The sequence below is a fragment of the Furipterus horrens genome, unplaced genomic scaffold, assembly GCF_987537825.1.
Source record: "Furipterus horrens unplaced genomic scaffold, mFurHor1.1.pri manual_scaffold_10, whole genome shotgun sequence".
Lineage (NCBI taxonomy): Eukaryota > Metazoa > Chordata > Mammalia > Chiroptera > Furipteridae > Furipterus > Furipterus horrens.
Window position 1 is genome coordinate 16,134,862 of NW_028327180.1, and position 16,498 is coordinate 16,151,359.

A 16,498-nucleotide genomic window follows, 5' to 3' on the forward strand; every position below is an offset into this window, starting at 1 on the left:
TCATTGCTTCTGACTGCGCAGACCAGTGGGGGTTGGGGTGGAGGCAGAAACTGCCGGTTTCTCAGCAGAGTCCGCTTGTTTAAAGGGCCACCAAGGTCCTAGAGTGTTCGTAGACCCATCCACTCTGGGAACGACGGCCACAGCAGCTGCTTGAGGGGCACCAGTCCGGTGTGGAAGTGGGAGAGGTGCCTGGAAAGGGGCGAGTGCTGGGCAGGCGGCACTGTTCCTTCTCGGACCCCTCCTCCACATACAGCACCACGACGTGGCAAAACAGGTCGCCCAGCACTGACGAATCCCTAAGACTCCGCCCCTTACAATGTAATAGGAGCTACAGCTCTACCTGGGATGCTGAGGCAAACAAACACAGGAGCCTGACAGAATGAGGAGAGGGAAGAATGGCCCAAAAGGGGAAACAGATTTGGGAGGTTCCAGTGGGAGAACTAAGCGACGAGGGGATAGCCAGCCTCACAGATGAGGAGCTAGACAACCTAACTGATGGAGAATTCCAAACACTGGTGATAAAGATGCTCACAGGCTTGACAGACATGCCTGAGTATGGCAAACACATAAGAGAAGAAGTGAAGGCTATGCTAAGTGAAATGAAGGAAAATCCATACAAAACCAATGGTGAAGGGAAGGAAACCAGGGTTCAAATCAATGATATGGAACATAAGGAAGAAAAAAACAGTCAACCAGTGCAGAATGAAGAAGAATTGAAAAAAATGAGGAAAACTTCCCAAATTTTGTGAAGGAGATGGACATACAGGTTCAGGAAGCATGGAGGGTCCTGGGTGAGCTGGACCCAGAGGGAACCACACCGGGACACATCATGATTGATATGTCAAAGGTAAAAGATAAAGAGAGAGTCCTGGGAGCAGAAAGAGAGAGACAGAGAGTTGCCTACAGGGGGGGTGCCTATAGGACTATCAGCTGATTTCTCAGAGGACATTTTGCAGGCAGGCAGGGACTGGCAAGCAGTAGTCAATGTGATTAAAGGCAACCTGCAGCCAGGATTACTCTACCCAGCAAGGCTACCATTTGGAATGGAAGGGCAGATGAAGTGCTTCCCAGACAAGGTAAAGCTAAAGGAGTTCATCATCACCAAGTCAGTATTATATGAAATGTCAAAGGGACTTACTTAAGAAAAAGAAGATCATAACTATAAACATTAAAGTGACAACAAACTCCCAACTATCAACAACTGAATCAAAACAATAAACACAAAATCCAACTAAGCAAACCAAAACAGGAACAGAATCATAGGTACGGGGATCATTTGGAGGGTTATCAGCTGGGAGGGGGTGGAGAGAGAGAAATGGTGCAGGGATTAAGGAGCATAATTGATTGGTACAAAATAGACAGGGGTAAGTTAAGAATAATATAGGAAAGGGTGAAGCCAAAGAACTTATATGCATGCCCCCTGGACATGAACTAAGAGGGGTAGGATTTCTGGAGGGAAGGGGGGTACTGGGCAGATGGGAGCAAAGGGGAAAAAATTGGGACTACTATAACAAAATAATAAAATATACTTAAAAAAAAGGAAGTTAAGAGACAATACTATGGGTTCCCCAAATTTGATTTTATCTTTCTCTTTCTGAACACACAGGAAAGCTCCATATCTCAGCTTCCCTTGCATTGAAGTTGAATCCATGTGACTGGGTCTGGACCCTAGTGTAGTGGAAGTGACATGCTCCATGATTGTAACCTGCACCCGCCTTCCCCCAGCGACTGTCCAGGCTTTCCTTTTCCTTACTATGAATGCCTAGGGGCCCTCAAGTTTAGAAAGGAGACTGGACCCCAGGGTCACCTGTTGGAGGAAAGCTACCAAGGGAAGTTGCCTGAAATGCACCGGGCTATAATGTGAGAAATAAATCTTAATTGTGTGCATTCCATGGTATTTAGGTGTATTGTCCCAATTAATTTAGATTGTACAGAAGTATTTGGACAGACTATAAATCTAAAGTGAATAGTATTCTAGTGAAGTTTGAATGTAGTTATATTAGGAAACAATATTACTGAACTAATTATGGAGTTTAGGTAGCTGAACAGAATGTTGTAGAGAAAAGGGTAAGAACTGTAGAATGCCACAGGACCAGATTCAAATTCTGTCTCAGACATTTATAACTTTGACTTTAATATGTTCATTCTCTGGACTCCAAACAATACTTCCTTTCTAATAGTGTTATTGTATAAGTCAACTAAAACTTACTAGGTAACTCTCTTCTATTTCTACATTCCTTCTAATATTCCAATACTTCCAATCCAGTATTTAATTTCTGTGATTCGTCACTCTAGACTGCTTTTCATAAAGCTGAGTTTATAGGAATACTGGACTAAAGTCTTGACAATAAAGGGTAGCAATTTGGTCCAGAGAGAGTATCCACATCCTTAATTTGTGCCTAAATAAAAGAAAGTCATAAAATTTTATGTGTTAAAAGTAGTACTTGGTAGAGAACAATTTTCCCTTTATTTAGTGCATTATTCAGAAGGTTCTCAAGTTAGAAAGGCTATGCCATGCACCATAGCACAATTTTGAAAATATTGTATTTAATTAAAATGGGAATTTCTGAAATGATTATTAGACAATTTATATCTCAAAATCTTGCATAAAACTTTGACCCATGCAATATTGATGAGTTAATTTTCCTTTTCCCCATCTCATCTTAACAATTAGAAGAATAATCTCTATTTGAAATTATCAGGAGTGGGCCATTGTCAGAATGAGCCCCAGCAAAGGTTGAGATACCCAGTGACCACCTGTTTTTTAGCCTTTCTGTTTGCACACACACGCAAAACCACTGGCACACTCAACATAAACCTACACTTCAAAGGCACACCTGCGAGAGTTGCCATTGTTACCTGCTATTTAATATTTAAACACTTTGTTTAGCGTTTATGCCATACACTTGGTGGCTTTTTAAATTAAAGAAAGAAACACAAGCTAATACATAACTTTTTCAATTAAAAGGTAAATATGGCCCACAAGAAAAAGAGTATTAAAAATTCAACAGATATTACATTGTACATTTGCAGACCCTGATTCTACATTGTGTGGTAAAGTCCTTAAAATACTAATATTGCAACAGACTGAGTTCTTTGTGGCACAGCTCCCCTTTTATATTAAAATTAGTAAACTCATCCCTTCAATTTTCAAAGAGACGCCCCTGAAAATGGAGAGAGAAGCTGCTCTCTTTGTCTTCTTTGCCTTTCTGACCTTTGCTCACTCTTTCTTCTTTTCTCTTTCTTTACACAATCCCAGCCTCTAATTCCCATCAAAGTTCTATTCCAACACCTCCATTCCCCCCTCCCAACGGGGACTTGCATTTTATGTAGAGTTTGGTTCTGAAGTCAATGAACAAGGTGGAAAATCATATAAAGTCTGAAATTTCCTAGGGGAAAAAAAAATCCTGTAATTCTCCCTTAAAGTACAATATACATGGCCATTTGTATGCACGTTTGAGGCTGATCTACCATCCAACTCTGCCAGCTTTTCCTCCAGCCTTGGAACAGATTGCTGTTTCCTCAGTTAAACACCTGATGAAGTAGTTGGCTCGCATTTAGGGGCCATGTTGTACAAAAAATATATATCTTTAAACACTTGAATCACACTCAACATGGTGAGATGCTCACACTACGGCAGCGATGCAGGCACAGCGACCAAGCGAAGGAACATCGGATTCACATCTCCCTTCCTGCGCTCCTCTGGGGCATATGCTCTAGTGGAACGTGGGACAGAATCACCCACACTATTTACATTCTTCTCTTTCCCTCTTTCTCCTTCTGGCAGAGTAAGTAGAGTTGAGTATGGATAAGAACTTTATTTATATTAAGAAAAAGTTCTATGCAAAACCACAACTTTTTCTTAGAGGAGCAGTTCATGCGAGAGGAAATTTCAGGGTCTCTGTTGCTCCTATGTGCCACAGCAGGAATTGGTGGCCCCTTCAGTGTCATGGAGGGAACTGTCTCAGAGTTTATAGATGTACAAAGATGTCCACTTGGAGTCAGGAAGTATGGAGGCTCAAGAGAGCTGATGCTGCATATCCTGGGTTCTCAACCTTTGCTCTGTTGACATTCTGGTCCATACAGTTCCTTGTTGGGGTGCACTCTTCTGTGCATGGTAGGATGCTTAGCAGCATCCCCAGCCTCACCTCACTAGGTAATCACCCCCCCCCCCAAGCTATGAAAACCAAAAAATGTCTCCCGATATTGCAATATCACCCCGGGGAGCAAAGTTATCCTTGATTGAGAAACACTGCTCTATGTGAGAGAATGGAAAGGCTTTAACAACCTCGGGGGGAAATTCTGAATGGAAGGAGTGAAAAAGGAAATATGGGACGGGGTAGGAGGAGCTTTCTAGATAGCGCAAGGCTGGGTGCTCTGGGAGGTGAGGTAGCCTCCGAAAAATCAAGGCTTTTCAAAAACAGATAAGTCTAAACTCCCATTTGAATCTGTTTTCTGTTATATGAACCCCTTCCCCTTTCCCGAAACCTTCCATGAAGCCTACTATAATCACCGACAGCGCATGAGAGAGCAGTTAGGGAATGGCTACCTGCTCAAGAAAGGGACCCAGTTCCCTATCGTAGCCGACGTGATGTGGGGCAGGGTCAGCCCACGCGGGAAGGCTACTCAGGTCAGAGGAGATGGCATCGTGGAACCAAGGGAAGCATCCCCTGCATGAGTTGTGCACAAGACTTTGGATTCGTACAAACAGTGGGTGGTGGGTTTGAACAACTTTACCTGTATCCTCAAGGGCAAGGGCCTCTGCGGGGCACTGCGAGGGGCACTGTGAGGTTTTGTGACTTGCAGGTACACTGTGCCACACCGAGACACCAGCAGCCCCGACAAGGGTTGGTGTGGGAGGAGATGCCACGCATCACTTCTCACCACGTCTCTAAGGGAGTTAGCGTTAGAATCCGGGGCCTCCAGGAGTGGGAGGTGATCCCATCTCTTGTGAGCATGAACTTCACTATGGGATGTAAACCTGCCCCAGGACCGCGCTCATTCCCCGGCTCCCTCCCCCTCAGCGCCTCTCTGTCTCTTCTGCTTCTGCATCTCAGTTGCTCCTCTGTACCCTGTCACAATGTCCCATACTTTTTTCTATTAAAAAGTTGGGCCGTATCCCTCTGCCACCTTCCCAAGGCTGCCTCACTGGCTGGTACAGATTTGGAAGGCTTCCTCTTCTCTTGGCCCCCTTCCCCTTTAGGGTCAGGTTCCAACTGTTTCCTCAACACATTCTGCTCTTTGTTACTCCCGTGCAAATTGAGTCTCCAGCTGCTCTTTCCTATAGAAAGCCTTTCACTACCATATCTTCAGGTCTTAATTTAATCTATTCTGTTCTACTTTAATATATAGGTCCAATAATACTATTTCTTATAGTAAGATAAACTGAACTCAACAAATTTTATCGATACCTCTTTAGAAGCATTTATCATTTTATATTTGTTGTCTCAGCTGTTAGTATACATGATATACTTACCCCTAGACAAAGAGCTCTTTGAAAACAGGAACTATGTCTTAACATAATAATAGCTTTATAATAGTTATGTAGTTGATTTTAATTTTATTCTGTTTTTCCAAAAAGAATTTAAAAAGGCGTAGAAGGACACAAAATACTGGCCAATTACTTAAAGTGAGGGGGAAAAAAGATATAATAGAAACTTAAGAATAGTAGATTATTAATAAGCGTTTGCTCAGAATAAATCAGTTTTCTTGACATAGAATTGCCAGTGAGTTAGTTCAATCTGAGGACAAACTGCATTTGCTCCCTCACTCTCACCTCTGTCCTAGTGGTGACGTCCTTATACCATCCCCTTCTTTACTCCCTACATCCCCTATTTCCCAAATCTGGCCGAGCTTCTCTGTGGGGTCCATTAGAAGCTGCCTTCTTCTTCCACAACTGGACCTTCCTGACCACAGAGCTGGGTCTAGGCAGGGGTGCTGGATTCAAGCCAATGCACATCTTTTTCTTGGATATTTGGAGCTGGAGCAAGAGGTGAGAGCCTTTTCTCCATGGATGGTGAGCTAGGAAGCTGCTGAATCACCACAGTCCCTGGGTAGAGAAAGCTGAATTTTCGGGAGAAGAAGCCAACCTATAGAAAGAAGCAGAGTGCTCGCTTTGTCAGCACATGCACTAAAATTGGAACGATACAGAGAAGATTAGCATGGCCCCTGCGCAAGGATGGCATGCAAACTCATGAAAAGAAAAAATATATATAAAGAAGCAGAGATCAGGAAGAGAGAGAGAGTTCTGTGGTATTTGAGCCCCAGGTCCTTGTTTCTGAGCTATTCCCCTAAAAGCTTCCCTCGTCCCCTGCTTTCCCAAGTATATTTGTTAGTGCTTCTTTTGATTTGTATTGAATTAAGTCCAAACTCTTGAATCTGACAGTCCAGCATTTCCAGCACCCAGTCAGCCTTATCTTGCTTCTAAATTCTCAGTGGAGAGCTGTCTTCTCCCAGACGCCAGGCTCATTCTTTCCTCTGTGGTTTTCTAACAGTTATTTCCTTACCTTGAATGACCTCCTGCCTCCTCTCCCTGCAATACTAATTCTAGCCTTTCTCCAGGGCCCAATCTGAGACCTACCTCCTCCATTAAAACCCTTCTTGATTGATCTTTTTCTTCTCTGAACTACTGTAGCCCTTTTACCCCCAGCTTTTTACCATGCTGTCTGAAACATATTTGTTTTTCTGCTTTGGTTTGTTCTCTTAAGTGTTTTCTGTGTGAGAGAATTTTTCTGGCTTGTTTATTACTTACAAACTTAATTGTCCTGAAGAAACAGTGTCTTCCCATTTGTGCATTAGCAGCTTGATTTGTTGCAGTCTGACAGTTTGGGGCGACGGTTGAGGGGGAACTGAACTGGTCCACACGAAAGACAGGGCAGACTATGAAGCTCCTGCAAGCAATTCAGAAAAGGAGAAACCAGGAGAGGAAAGAGGAGATCAGAGCAGTAAAGCAGACAAAGGTCATGTGTGGCCCAATGTGATCATTCTCTGGGGCCTCAATTGCTAGAAAAATTAAAATAAAGTCATAAAATGCATGGAGACTATGTATATGTCATGGAAATTGGTGACGAGATAAGAGATTTTGGTCTAGATTTTCAAGGGGAAAACAGAAGCAACACACATGGATGCAGGTGCTATTGACAGTGACCATAAGAGGTACAAGCCCATGGGGATCCATTTGCAGAAAAGCACGAGGAGTTTTCAGATTCAATCAGCTCTGCATTGGGATGGGGGTAGGAGGTTCAAGCCATGGGGCAGAAGGTCCCAGAAAACACCTGGGGTACAAATCTCTATTAGTTGAATATTAGACACACTAGTCTTCCCTCCCAGCTTGACTGTAAGTTTCATGGCTTTGGGACCATGCCGTCTTTTGCCTTGGGGACTCTCATGCTGTGTCAGGCTCTATGTAACTGTTTTTATCCCACCCCTTTACTTTTCAATGCTTTCTCTATATCAGTGTTAGGCTAATAACTCAACTCTCTGCTTTATGATAGAAGTGGGAGAAGGAAGAGGAAGAAAGGAGAGGAGAAGCAGAGTCTTCTGCTGGTGAACAAACTCCATTATCTGATCTCATCGGATTTATCCAAGCTTACCTCCTCTTGCCCAACATGATTCTTTTTTCCAGAAATGCATAATTCCTCTCTGTCTCCTCATAGAGTCTCATCTCACTGTGCGGTTACGCTGTTGTCCTTACCTAAAAGACTCTCCATTCTCCTCTCTACCTACTAAATCCTACTTGTCTTCATATTTCAGCACAAGATACAGTTCCTCCAGGAAACCTGTTACATCTGTCAATCACTTTCCAATTATATTCCTTCTCAGAGCTTTAATTACATTTATAGTTTGTATCATGCCACTGATTATTGCTCTAGTGATTTTTATGATGGTTAATCTTCTCATAAGCACCTTGAGAACTGAAGAGGCGATTTTATAGTTTTGATACACTGAGTACTCAGTACTTAGTAAGTGTTTAAGAAGTCCCTTTCCTAAGTGGACTTACAAAGGGCAGGCTTTGTTTGGTTTCCTACTCTTCCCCCAATGCTAGAATATTGCCTGGAAAATAATGGGTACTGAATGAATATTTGCTTAAGAATGAACAAACAAACGAATGAATGAATATTGGTCTACCAACCTTTACGACTCCCAGTAGTGAAGATCAGTCTTTTTACTTTGTCTTTCTCATCCAATGTTTAAGGCATTTTTCTCACTCTCTTGATTTTAATAACTGTACTCCTTTGTTAGATTTCCCAACCTTTCTGATAATTTCAAATGCTGCTACCTAGCTCCTTTAGTGTGGCATCGCTCATTCTCAAAGCACTACACTTATTTCAAATTGCATTTGTGCCTGATTTAATCTATTTATATTGAAAGAGAAAATGGGAGCAATGCATATGGGTAGCTTCTTCCTTCACTTTCTTACTCCCTTGAGTATATTACAATATTTAAAAAGTAGAACTTGGGCATGTATAATGGTAAAAAGAATCTCTCTAGAGACATACCATTCTCATAAATGGAAATATTCAATATCATAAAGATATTAATTATCCCCAAATTAATATATAAAAATCTCATATAATTCCAACCAAAATCCCAACAGAGAATTTTATTTGGTGAAAGTTAGGTTGATTCTAAAGTTCACTGGAAGTAAAAGGTTGAAAACACCCAAGACGACTTTCAGAAAAAAAAATAAAGAAATGGGACTTTACTTTTCAGGTATCCATATTTATTTAAAGGTTACAGTAATTAAATCAGAATGATGTTAGTGCAGATACAGACAAACAGCCTAATGAACAGCACAGAGGGGCCCAACACACACACACACACACACACACACACACACACATACACAGAAGTGACATGCAAATTAGTATGGGATATTAGGTTAAAAAAAATGGTGTTGGGACAACTGATCGACCATATGAAAAAAAAAGTATACACACTATATTATATATACAAAATAAAATAAATTCCAGATGAATTAATGGCTCAAATGTAAAAAGCAAAAAATATAATTTTGCAAGAAAAATACAGAATAGTTTCAGGACTTGGAACAGGACAATTTTTTCTAAATAACAGAAAATACATAGGTAATCAAAAAAGATGAATAAATATGACTGAATTAAAATTTGAGATTTATTTTTAAAAAAGACACCATAAAGAAATTTAAAAGGCAAGTGACAGACTAGGAAAAAATATTTCTAACCATAAATATGATAAAGAATGTATCAGGAATGTACATTTTTAAAACTCAATTATAAAAAGATAAATCAATAGAAAAAATAATATGGGCAAAAAGATGCATAAGCAATTCACAGAAAAAGAAAAAGAGATGGTCATTTATGTTCAACTCTATTACTATTCAGGGGGACACATGGAACAAAATTGTGAATGTAAAGTGTATACATGCCCTATTTTTATTGAAATTCTTCTTCTAGGTTTTATAAACACACACACACACACACATACATATATACATACAGACTCATATATTAGAGAAGCTTTTGCATACATGAACAGGTAGATATATACAAAGAAATCTGAGCAGAATTATAACTGTAAAAAAATTGGAAAAAAATGAAATTTTCATTAATAGGGGAATCTATAAGTAAACTTGTGGTATTTTCCAAAATTCAGTTAAAATAAACACATTAGAGCTACATATATCAACCTGAATAAACTCCAAAAACACAATTTAAAGGCAAGGAAACAAATTGTACAATTCCTTTTACATAAAATTTGATAATGAACAAAATAGTGTTTTTACTATTCAAGGACTTATGTTGTATAGTATAGCACAGTAGGTTCCCCATAAAGCAGATAGAGATTACCAAGCAGGAGGTTCTTTAGAAAGTGCTTTCAGGAACATCTTGTAGGAAGGAAGTGAAGACAGCAGGACTGGTTAGGAGGAAAGTTTGGGCCATGATATAGTTTTCATAAAGGTCTCAATCAACCCCTTTGAAGGCCTGTGAAACTGGGATTGCCCCTCAGAATTGTCCTGAGTTGGGGTGAGGGCCCTGGCCTGCAACAGTGAGTCACCAGATGGGGAAAGGTACATGACCTTGGTGCAGGCAGCTGCCCTCAGCCTCTGGGTCATCATCAGGAACATTCACACGTATATTCTCATTCTCTTCTCTTGGACACATGGCAGCATTCTACTTGCCATGCCCTTTGAGTTAGCTATGGCTGTGTAACATGCTTTGGCCAATGGAATGTGAGAAGTAGTTGAATGCGTCACTGTAGGTAGATACTTATAATAGTGTACATGTGACTCTCCACTGCTGTGGTGACCTGTGACATTCTGGTTCTGTGATGGCTCTTTTAGCAGCCTGTCTGAATGAAGGCAATGCGGGGCAGTGCACGCAGCCATCCTGTGACCAACATTGGGCATGAACACAAATAAACACTATCTATTTTAAAGCATTAATATATTGGGTTTCTTGTCACTGCAGCCTAAGAACCTAGATGTCCTCTCTAATACCACCTCTGGACTCCAAACATCGCTTCTGCCATCTTTGAGCTCTTTTCGTCTTGACGTATATACTTACCTAACAGCTTTTCCTATCTCGTTTCCTAGATCAGGGTTTTGCACAATGTGTTCTGCAGAGAAGTAGTCATGTGGGCTGCTCTTCAAAATCATGGTGTTTATGTTCAGCTAGGCAGAAAACCACATACCTGATCACTCACTCTCTCAGGGGCTTATAAATGCTCATTAGCATATTAGGTTTCCAGAGCAGTCTTTCCATAAAGAAACTGGTTTTAACTAATTTTAATCTTCCATTTCATAAACTTGTTTGACTATGGAATCCTAAAAATAACATCTATTAACATCTGACAGAGGAACACATTTTTGGAAACTATGCCCTAAGCAATCTTCCTCATTCCATTCCAAATTAAACACATCCAGCGGGTCTACTTGAAAGCGAAGAGAATGAACTTGGGACTTATTTGCAATGAGTTCAAGAACTAAAAGTTTTTCTATATGCATAAAATTTCAATAACACTGACTTGTAAAAAAAAAAAAGCAAAAACATTCTATTGGCTTCAAAATCAATCAACACACACATGGGATATACAGAGTAAGAAACACAAATACGTATTAGATATGTAGTCCTTAATCACCTAAGGTTAGCAATACATTTGCAAAGATAATATGCAGACTCATATAATGCAAAACAATAAATGTATATAATCACTGTCAAATGAGTGAGTGTATCCAGAACTCTGAGTGTCTAATATCACACAAAAAGAGAAGGCTAGACTTGGTGTCTACGCTCCATGTATTGGATCCAAGAATCAAGGATTCGCTGAGTCATGGAATCCTCACTCTTCAATATTATTCTAGATCTCTTACTAAAGCGAGATATATAAGAACTTAAATGTTATAGGGTCATAAGCATTTCTGTATATTTCCATCACCGCATCAGAAATCGAAAGGATATTTGCCAGTTTCCCAATCTGGCTCTGTCCAAAAAATGTCTGCCTTCCTTAACTTTGCAGCAAATTATAGCACCGATTGCTGGCTGAGAAGTTGAACCACTCAGAATAAGGACACAGGGCCGGTAGCTGACTGTCTGGGCCTTTATAAAATATTTTTTTCTTACAGAATTTAGTTGAGTTAAGGAGTTACTTCTTTTGAATGCAAACTCCATATTTAAATAAATTAGAGTGGTTGAAAACTGGACTGGGTGGAACAGAATGTTGCATAATTTCTAACCTCCTCTTCTTCCTTTTTATGTGTTATGAACGATGAGGAAGCTTAGCTGACAGAAAGAAAAGACAAAAAATTTAAAAGAAACAAAAAGCTGTAAGTCTTGCTTTTGCCTCTATACATAAGAGTTTGAGATAGGAATAAAATTTATAGTATCATGTATTAGAGACTCAGAACCCAGATATTTTGGGAGTAGATGGCTCAGCAAAAACACAAATTACTTTTAGACCCAATCTATTATTTATTATTTCAATTTATAAAACATGCACCCAATGCATCTTTGGGGATGAAGAGTTCAAAGTCATTGTGATTGTTTAGTTGGCTTATCTTGGCATTTAGAAATCTGCATATTTTATGTTGACTTGAAGTTGTGTTCTATAAGAGATTGTTATGCCATAAAAGCAAAAAGTAGATTTCAAAGAATAAAATTCACAGTGTCATCACAAATATATTAAGTACTTTTAAATTACATATCAAATAACATCAATAGAGGCTTGAATTAAATTGTGAGGAATGGCTACTCGTATTTGGAGTGGGGCATTGTTTTTTATCACTACAGTTAATCATTCTTATTGTCTTCAAGTCAGAATAAAAAATACCCCACAGAACTAGAAATGTGAACCCTATTATTTGTAGATTGAAGTAATGAGTTTCTTTAGGTGGATTACTTATGCTTACATTATATTACCATTTCTAAGAGCTTCCTTCTCCCCCTGCCAAAACTTCCCCTCACCCCACTTCAACTGCCAGAAATGTTTTGGTCTGATGAGTAGACCCAGCGTTCCAATTTAAAAAAAGAAAATTATACTGTTGAGCTCACGTTTCTTATATTACTTTAGCTTATGATTAGTAACAAGTCTTAGAAAGTTCTAATTTTGAATCTGAGGATCTTTCTTTTCTAAAACAAAAACATAATGATGAAAAATAATGTTTTCTATATTAAAAGTTAACTTTAAATGTTACGTTTAATTGAAATAATATTGCTTTGAAATCAATTTATTGCTTTTTTCTTAAAATATACAGTTATATAAGCAGATAAAGAAAATTAAACTGCCTTTTAAAAACTAACAGTGTAAACAATAAAAATAAAGTAAAAAATAAAATAAAAGCTGAATTGTAGATACCTCCATCCATACGTATTCAAACCTTGAGTCAGAGTTTTATTTTACACTTGATTTTCTATAGTTTCTTTCTTGTGTAATATTACATATCTTATGGGATGCAACTATTTTCAAATACAGTAAAGGTAATTAAAGTTTACCTATACTATAAATATAATTTATTGCTGTCATTATTAAAGGGGAAATATTTTAATACATTAATAAATTCATAAATCAGCAGCTAGTTTGCAAACATCTTATGTTAAGTTCGATGGCATTTAATTATTAAGACAACTAGGCAATAAGTGAGCTGCTAATTAAAGCCCCAGCAAACAGCTACTCTCCATCCTTAATTTACAATTCTGTATCCATCAAAAAAGTTAAATAAAGGTCATTATATCTCCTCATATCTAGATATGTTGGTAAGAAATCTGACTGTTGAATTCAATATCATTAGATCTGAATCTGAATGTAAAAAGTAACATATAAAATGACCGAACAAACTAAGGAAAAAAAAAACTCCCTACAGTGAGGCTTCAAAAATGACAGGGCTAATATGATTGCGGGAGAGGGGGTGGGTTGGGTGGGGGAGAGAAATTAGGGGAAAAGGGGACAACTGTAATTGAAAAACCAAAATAAAACAAACAAACAAATAAAAAAAATGACAAGGCTATAAGACAAACTACTTAGAAAAGCACATTTCACTTTTTTGTGCAAAAAGCAAAAGCAATGCAGCAAAGAGCAGGTAAATAGACATTTGTGTTATTGTATTACTGATCTGAAGTTTCTGTAGGCACAGATAGGATGAATAAAGCTGACTGATATACAAATATATTCTTAAAAACTGAGTTCAAGTTTTACCTTGCTCATCATATGAATGTGAATGAGAATAATTCAAAAGCTCATTCTGAACACACTCCTTACCATAGAGCACTTAGTGAAATTCTGGTTTCAAACAGCATTTAGGATATAAACAACAGAATGAAGAATCAGAGGTCCCATTATGAAAGGGACAGTAGAGTTTTCTGAAGGTACTTGAATTCTTAAAACCTCTAGTTGATAAAGATGATTGGATCAGCATCCCAGAAGAGGCTGGTTGGTTCTCAGGAGGCTGTCCACCTAGGAATATCTAGCACCAGATTCATATCATGTCAAACACTGCTGCTCCTCTCTCTCTGTACTGCCTTCAGGAAACCGTAAAACAACACACAGGCTATTGTGGAATGCCCAGCTGCCCAAAGCCTAAGCAAATGGGAATTTAAATGACCACATGCATTTTCCCTAGGATTTCAACTCTGCGTTGTGTTTATAAACTAGGAGTGAAGAATTTCAGAGTACATAGATTTATATGTACATATATTTATACATCTCAGAATATATAAAATAAGAGTGAAGAATTAATGCACTTTAATAGGAGTGAAGAATGTACTAAATCTGGTTCACATAGTTAGTTAAGGTAATCCTAGGGTAGCAGGGTCATTTACATTTATTGAATTCAATAGCTAGTCAAACACCTTTTTAATGAAGCGAAGCAGTAAGCTGGGCCTGACTGTATCATCGTCTGTCATGCTCCCCTGTCTCCATCCTCTTGGCAATGTGATTGTGCAGACATGTTCATCAAGAGGTAGAGTCCCTCTTTAATTGGCACTCACCTTGTGACTTGACCAGTATGATGTGACAAAAGGGACAGTGTGGCAGTGCCAAGCCTAGGACTTAAGAAACTTTGCAGGCTTTTCTCTCTTGGGACCCTTCTCCTATCAGGTAAATAGGAGATGAGAGACCAGAATCACGAGAACTAAGTCAGCCCAGTTACCCCAGCAGTGGTCCCAGATGTGAGAGAGCCCCACCAAGGTCAAGACCTGACCTGAAGCTCCAGAACTGACTTGAAGCTGATCTAGAGCTGATCACAGACTTATGATGGATCCCAGCTGAGGTCAGAACAATTGCCCAGTTGAGCTCTGACTAAATCACAATAAGCTAAATAAATAGCTAGCTGATACAAATATATTGTCATTTGATAATACCCCATTGTTCTCAATTAGTAGTACAGAGCCTGAGAATTGAGCCAATAAATTCAGGACCTAAAGACATAAACACATTAAGCCACATCTATATGAATTATCATCTTTAAACTGTTGACATATTGCATTTTGCAAGGTTGTATGCAAATCAGGTTAGTCACTGCCTTTCAGCAACTTATAAAACATTATTTATCATATGAAACACATTTACATTTCTTATATTTGTAGAACTGTATAAAATATGTTTGTGTTTAATTAATTGGCATGCTTTATATATCAAATAATTTAAAGTTAAAAACCAAGAGGAGATGACCCTAAAAAGACTCACATACCTACTGAAAACCAAACAATGAAGCTGGTTTATGTATAGGTAGCCATATATATGTACATGGTGTTATGCAAGGTCATTAATTCTTTTTAGTATCTAGGCATTTTTCATCAATCAAGAACCAGTCTATCAAAGTAGAGACATGAAGTGCCCTTTCCTCATTCCAAACCCTTCACATTATTATAATTTTATTTAGGTCATTATATATCAATGCCACAGAGTGGGAAAATGATAAAATTTTAAAGTTAGAAGGAACTTTAGAAGTTACTGAATGGGGTAGTGAACAAAGCAATAACATACAAAGAACCCTATTCTATTCCCTGCTGTATGGAACTTCTTTAGTTAATAGTTTTGGGTAGTAAAATGAGGATTTGGGTAGATATAACTTCTTTGTGTGAGAAGGCAAATTAAAAGAAATGTATTCCTCTCTGCATCCTAAAGGATGGTTAAGAAGAGCTGAATTGCTAAGGACAACAGAGTGGGTTTTTGAGAGAATAAGGTAGGAAAGAGAGAGGGGAGATGCCACTAGACAAAAGAAGTCTATTGAAGGAATTTGGGAAAGTTTCTTCTGTATGGCATGTGAGTTACCCCATAAACCTGGGCAATGCTTTCAGAATTATTGGGAAAATGTAGGAGAGATTGAGGAGTATACCTGAGTGCACGCAGGGGCTACAAGTGAGAAAAGAAGCTACTACCCACCTCCCCCCGCCGAGTCATATTTGTGTTGCATAAGAATCTTTGCACGTCTAAAAATCTCTGGCTGTGAAAGCTGCCCCTGCTTCACAGCATTTATACTAAACAACACTTCTCTTTATTCTAAATTCTCTAATTCAAAATTTTTGGTGAGCCAGTTGGGACCTGGCTAATGTATATTTCTCTGCTATATATAAAGAGAAGATTTGTCAAGGAAAAAAATGGCATACACCAGATTATAAAAATAACACTCACAATGCTTGAAAGGGCAGTTTTCATACACCCTAAATACTTTAGGAACATGATTTAATTGTTGTCCTCCATAAAATACATTAAAATTATGACCGATGATCTAAAAGAATGTTTGTGCATGTTTTATTTTTTCCTCCAATTTTGCAGAAGGATGATGGAAAGACATTACTTTTTTAATGTGTGAATTATAACAAGATTTAGGGAAATTGGCTAATAATATGGCAGGCTGATTAGATGAGTTAGTAAATTAGTTCAAGCTGTTAAATGTACATATGTAAGTCCCCTGAGATGGGAATTTCTAATTGATTCTTCAAGGGTGCTTGTTAAAGTGTCAAGATGACTGCTTGACTGTTCATGTAAATTTTTAAAAAATACAATAAAGATTTAATTAAAAAAA

General features: G+C 38.6%; 1 non-coding gene across 1 annotated transcript; it reads left to right on the forward strand.

Moving 5' to 3' along the window:
• Positions 1–6,106: 6,106 nt before the first annotated feature.
• Positions 6,107–6,213, forward strand: LOC149999288 (U6 spliceosomal RNA). Its single transcript, XR_016513890.1, has one exon. It is a non-coding gene; the product is annotated as a U6 spliceosomal RNA (small nuclear RNA).
• Positions 6,214–16,498: the final 10,285 nt, after the last annotated feature.